Source organism: Mirounga angustirostris, unplaced genomic scaffold (assembly GCF_029215605.1).
Source record: "Mirounga angustirostris isolate CCGP_5_RB_7025 unplaced genomic scaffold, mMirAng1.0.hap1 SCAF_5, whole genome shotgun sequence".
NCBI lineage: Eukaryota > Metazoa > Chordata > Mammalia > Carnivora > Phocidae > Mirounga > Mirounga angustirostris.
Genome location: NW_026991713.1, coordinates 64,520,916 through 64,527,339, shown reverse-complemented (window position 1 = coordinate 64,527,339; position 6,424 = coordinate 64,520,916).

Genomic DNA, 6,424 nt, shown 5'->3' with positions numbered 1-6,424 from the left:
TGCCCTGGCAATGATAGGACAAAGCTATGACCTGGGACTGGAGGCAGGGTGCAGAGAATCATCAGCTCTGGTCCCATATATGGCAAGGTACTGCAGCATCCTGATCCCAGAAAGTGGGGCACAACAGTGATTGGGGCCTCTGAGGGCAGGTCTCACCACAGCAACATCTCCAGCCCCAGGGAGGAGATGCAGTGGTGGGGATTCCAGGCAGCTCCATCAGCTGGGATAAGCCCTGGTGAAGACTATGGGAATCCTCAGTAGCAAAGGCTGCAAATATCCACAACAAGGAGGCTGGGGTTCTCATGCTCTCCTTTTCCCCATGGGATGAAATCCTCTGAGGGGATCCCTCCTGGAACTGAGCTGCTTTGGACCAGGGGATAGGGTGACACAGGTAAAATGCTTCCAATGCTTTTCTATATGGCCATCCCCAATTTTTGAGCTCAGCAGTTTTTTCTGCTTCTTTGTTGTAGTCCAGAACTTTTGTAGTACAAAACTTTAACTTCCCTTCATTTTTTATACTCTCCATTTCTTTTTGTATGTCCAAAGTCTTAGCTTATATAATACTCCATGTACCTGAGAAACCTCATTTAACTTTTTTATAAAGTAGGTCTTCTGGCAATATATTCTCTCATGTTTTGTTTGCCTAGAAAATCTTTATTTATTCTTTAATTTTGAAGGTTATCTCTGCTGGGTAGACAGTTATCAGTTGACCATTTCTTTCTTGCAGAACTTTAAAGATTTCACTCTACTGTCTTCTTGGTTGCATGGTTTTAATGGGAATTCTGCTGTAATTCTTTTCTTTTCCCTTTTTTAAAAGGTTGTTAGTATTGAATTTCTTTTTTTTTTTTTAAGTAGGCTCCATGCTGGGCCTGATTGTGGGGCTTGGACTCACAACCCTAAGATCAAGACCTGAGCTAAAGTTAAGAGTCGGATACTTAACCGACTGAGCCACCCAGATGGCCCTCTTTTTTTTTCTTTTTATCTTTTGATGCCCACACCCATTTCTCCCACCTCCCAAACTCCCACCTTTAGCAACCACAAGAGGCTGCTGTAATTCTTATATTTGTAACTCTCTAGGTAATGTATATATTTTCTCTGTCTAGCACAAAATCCTGCTCTTTTCCCATGGGTAGTACTCCACATTTCCCTCTCTTTTCCATTACCCAAGGTACAAAGAAATTTTACCCTCAGATTAAAGGTTTTGATGATACACTCTGTGCGGATTAAGGTTTTTGCTCCATAATGGAAAAAGAGAAGAAGGGTCCAGGTGGAGTTTTTGCAATGACTGCTGTTCCCCTATCCCTACACAGGGAGGCTTTTAAGGGTACTCTCTGTTTCTTTACATTTCTCACAGGAAAAGCCTGCAAGAGAGTGTGAACCTCTCTGCAGCCTCCAGAGGCTTCATATTCTCACACTAGCCCACACTCAGCCTTTAGGAATTCATTAAAAATGTTGTGTTTATTCTTCATACCAGTTTAGATGGCTTTTCATAGTATCTATCCTAGTTAAACCTTGTTACCCATGCAGGTGTTTGTCTCTCTCCAGATTTCAAATTAGCCATTTGCACTATAACCTGCTTATGGTTTCAAGAGTTGCAGTTGTTAATCTGCAGTGTGTCCAGCTATTTTCTTGTTGCAGTGATAGGAATGGTGCTCTTTCCAGCTCTCCATCTCTGGCCTGTAATGGGAATTTCTCTTCACCAGTCATCCACCATTTCACTCTATCTTTTTAAATTAAAAGTCAATTAGCCATCATATAGTACATCATTAGTTTCAGATGCAGTGTTCAATAATTCATCAGTTGCATATAACACCCAGTGCTCATCACATCACGTGCCCTCCTTAATGTCCATCACCCAATTATCCCATCCCCCTTCCAACCTCCCCTCCAGCAACCCTCAGATCCTTTTCTATACTTAAGAGTCTCTCATGGTTTCTCTCCCTCTCTGATTACTTCCCATCAATTTTCCCTCCCTTCCCCTATGATCCTCTGCACTGTTTCTTATATTCCACATATGAGTGAAACCATATAATAATTGTCTTTCTCTGATTGACTTATTTCGCTTAGCATAATAGCCTCCCGTTCCATCCACGTGGATGTAAATGGTAAATACTCATCCTTTCTGATGGCTGAGTAGTTTGTATATATATACCACATCTTCTTTATCCATTCATCTGTCGATGGACATCTGGGCTCTTTCCATAGTTTGGCTATTGTGGACATTGCTGCTATAAACATTGGGGTACAGGTGTCCCTTCGGATCATCACATTTGTATCTTTGGAGTAAGTACCTAGTAGTGCAATTGCTGAGTTGTAGGGTAGCTCTATTTTTAACTTCTTGAGGAACTGCCATACTGTTTTCCAGAGTGGCTATATCAGCTTCCTTTCCCACTAATAGTGTAAGATAGTTCCTATTTCTCCCCGTCCTTGCCAACATTTGTTGTTTCCTGACTTATTAATTTTAGCCATTCTGTCCGGTGTGAGGTGGTATCTCATTGTGGTTTTGATTTGTATTTCCCTGATGCCAAGTGATGTGGACCATTTTTTCATGTGTCTGTTGGCCATTTATATGTCTTCTTTGGAGAAATGGCTGTTCATGTCTTCTGCCCATTGTTAATTGGATTATTGGTTTTGGGGTATTGAATTTGGTAAGTTCTTTATATATTTTGGATACTAGCCCCTTATCTGATATGTCATTTGCAAATATCTTCTCCCATTCAATAGCCTGTCAATTCCTAAAGGCTGAGTTGTTGATTGTTTCCTTGACTGTGCAGAAGCTTTTTATTTTGATGTAGTCCCAATAGTTTATTTTCTCTTGTTTGTCTTGCTTCAGGAGACAATTTACAAAGATGTTGCTATAGCCGAGATAAAAGTAATTGCTGCCTGTGCTCTCTTCAAGGATTTTTATGGTTTCAGGTCTCACATGTAGGTCTTTAATCCATTTTGAGTTTATTTTTGTGTATGCCATAAGAAATTGGTCCAGTTTCATTCTTTTGCATGTAGCTGTCCAATTTTCCCAACACCATTTATTGAAGAGACTGTCTTTTTCCCATTGTTCATTATTTCCTCCTCTGTGAAAGATTAATTTACCATATATTTGTGGGTTTATGTCCAGCTTTTCTATTCTGTTCCATTGATCTGTGTGTCTCTTTTTGGCCAGTACCATATTGGTTTGATTATTATAGCTTTGTAATATAACTTGAAGTCTGAATTGTGATACCTCCAGTTTTGCTTTTCTTCCTCAAGGTTGCTTTGGCTATTCAGGGTCTTCTGTGGTTTCACACAAATTTTAGGATTGTTTTTTCTAGAAAAATTCTTTTGGTATTTTGGTAGAGATTGCTTTAAATCTGTAGATTGTTTTTGGTAGTATAAACATTTTATTTTATTTTATGTTTTAATTTAATTTAATTTTATTATGTTATGTTAGTCACCATACAGTACATCATTAGTTTTTGATGTAGTGTTCCATGATTCATTGTTTGTGTATAACACCCAGTGCTCCATGCAATACGTGCCCTCCTTAATACCCATTAATACCCATCATTGGGCTAACCCATTCCCCCACCCCCCTTCCCTCTGAAACCCTCAGTTTGTTTCCCGGAGTCCATAGTCTCTCATGGTTCATCTCCCCCTCTGCTTACCCCCCCCCTTCATTTTTCCCTTCCTTCTCCTAATGTCCTCCATGCTGTTCCTTATGTTCCACAAATAAGTGAAACCATATAATTGACTTTCTCTGCTTGACTTATTTCCTTAGCATAATCTCCTCCAGTTCCACCCATGTTGATGCAAAAGTTGGGTATTCATCCTTTCTGATGGCTGAGGAATATTCCATTGTATATATGGACCACATCTCTATCCATTTGTCTGTTGAAGGGCATCTCAGCTCTTTCCACAGTTTGGCTATTGTGGACATTGCTGCTATGAACATTGGGGTGCATATGGCCCTTCTTTTCACTACATCTGTGTCTTTGGGGTAAATACCCAGTAGTGCAATTGCTGGGTCATAGGGTAGCTCTATTTTTAAATTTTTGAGGCACCTCCACACTGTTTCCAAACTGGCTGTACCAACTTGCATTCCCACCAATAGTGTAAGAGGGTTCCCCTTTCTCCACAACCTCTCCAACATTTGTTGTTTCTTGCCTTGTCCATTTTTGCCATTCTGACTGGTGTAAGGTGGTATCTCATTGTGGTTTTGATTTGAATATCCCTGATGGCCAATGGTGATGAACACTTTTTCATGTGTCTTCTAGCCATTTGTATGTGTTCTTTTGAGAAGTGTCTGTTCATGTCTTCTGCCCATTTTTTTGACTTGATTATTTGTTTTTGGGGTATTGAGTTTGAGAAGTTCTTTATAGATCTTGGATACAGCCCTTTGTCTGTAGTGTCATTTGCAAATATCTTCTCCCATTCTGTGGTTTGCCTCTTTGTTTTGTTGACTGTTTCCTTTATGAGCATGGAATGCCTTTCCATTTCTTTGTCATCTTCAATTTGTTCCATCAATGTTTTATAGTTTTCAGAGTACAGATCTTTAGTTAAATTTATTCCTAGCTATTTTATTAATTTTGGTGCTATTGCAAATGGGATTGTTTTCTTAATTTCTCTTTCAGCTGCTTCATTATTAAAGTATAGAAATGCAACAGATTTCTGTCACAGACTAATTTGAATTTGGGTTTTGTTAGTTTGCTTTTTTTTCCCCCCCTTTTCTACTCCTCTATGCACTTATCTCTCTATCTGGCAATTGCCTTCACTGGACCTTTGTGACTTCTTCCCCAATCAGTTAAGAGTACTCAGCAGGGTATGGTCTCAATAGTAGGGAAAATTAAAACTTGATTAAACAAAGCAAAAAAAAAAACTTGATTAAACACCACTCTGGTTTTATCTAATAAAGTTTTAAAACAAGAACTGAAAGTAACCTAACTTCTCCCAGAATGAAGCTCAATAATAATTTTAGGAATTCAAAAAATATCAAGCATGGGGCAGGGTAAAATTCATCATATCTGATATCACAATATCACAATAAAAAAACTCACAGGCGGGCGCCTGGGTGGCTCAGTTGGTTAAGCAACTGCCTTCGGCTCAGGTCATGATCCTGGAGTCCCTGGATCAAGTCCCACATCGGGCTCCCTGCTCGGCAGGGAGTCTGCTTCTCCCTCTGGCCCTCCCCCCTCTCATGTGTTCTCTCTCATTCTCTCTCTCTCTCAAATAAATAAATAAAATCTTAAAAAAAAAAACAAAAAAACTCACAGGCATGTAAAGAGAAAGGAAAGTGCAACCCATAATGAGTAAAAAAAATCAGTCATTTGAAGCTGATCCACAAATAATAGAATTTGTAGATTACTGGAATGTTGGCCAGGGGTGAGAGGGAAGGATCACAAAGCAGCATAAGGAAATATTTGTAAGGTGGTCACAAACACCCACATACACACACACACACACGTCAAAGTTTATCAAATTATACAGTTATTGTAAACAAATTATGCCTCAATAAAGCTGTTAAAAATTTAAACTGTGTAAGACTTTGACCTAGGAATTTTACTTCTATAGATCATTCCTAAAGCAATACCTACATATATATGAAAGGTATATGGTCAAAGTACAAGTTTAATAAGAACAATTAAAAACTACCTAAAAATATGAGAAATAGAGCACATTAATTAATTACTGTATATCCATGTAAGTGTATTATGCAGTTATTAGGAAGATTGTTCCTGATCTATATGTGGATGAAAACATTTTTATAAAAAATTATAATGGTAAATAAAGGAATTTGAAGAATCCCCTTTTCTTGCTGTACAGCAGCCTAGATGCCCTTAATGACCACTGTAACTGGATATAGTATTTTTAAAACTTAGTATTTTAAATATATTTCTGAATTTGCAGTAAGAGGATTCTGCAAAGTCAAAAAAATTAAAGCTGAATCTCAATGAGTTAAGTGAATACCAAACCTGACTTTTATCCCAAAGGTTTCTGTTGAACCCCATAAGCTCCACTTCAATGACTACCCTTACCCAAGAGCCTTCCCTCAGTGGGGATTTTAATTTAGACCCCTGTATAAACTGGGACCCAAAGATGGTGAGTAAGCAACAGTATTACCATTGGTTCTGAGTGGAAAAGAAAATTTTATCTTCATAACATCAAAGCAGATTTCTAAATTCCAGCTTCTTGTGCGATTCTAAACACATCAAGTAGGGAATTTAAAATAGTTCCTTCGAGTGCACATAGGACATTCTCTAGAATAGATCACATACTGGGTCACAAATCAGGACTCAACAAGTACAAAAAATTGAGATCATAGCATGCATATTTTCTGACCACAATGCTATGAAATTCGAAGTCAATCACAAGAAAAAATTTGGAAAGACGATAAATCCGTGGAGATTAAAGAACATCCTACTAAAGAACAAATGGGCCAACCAGGAAATCA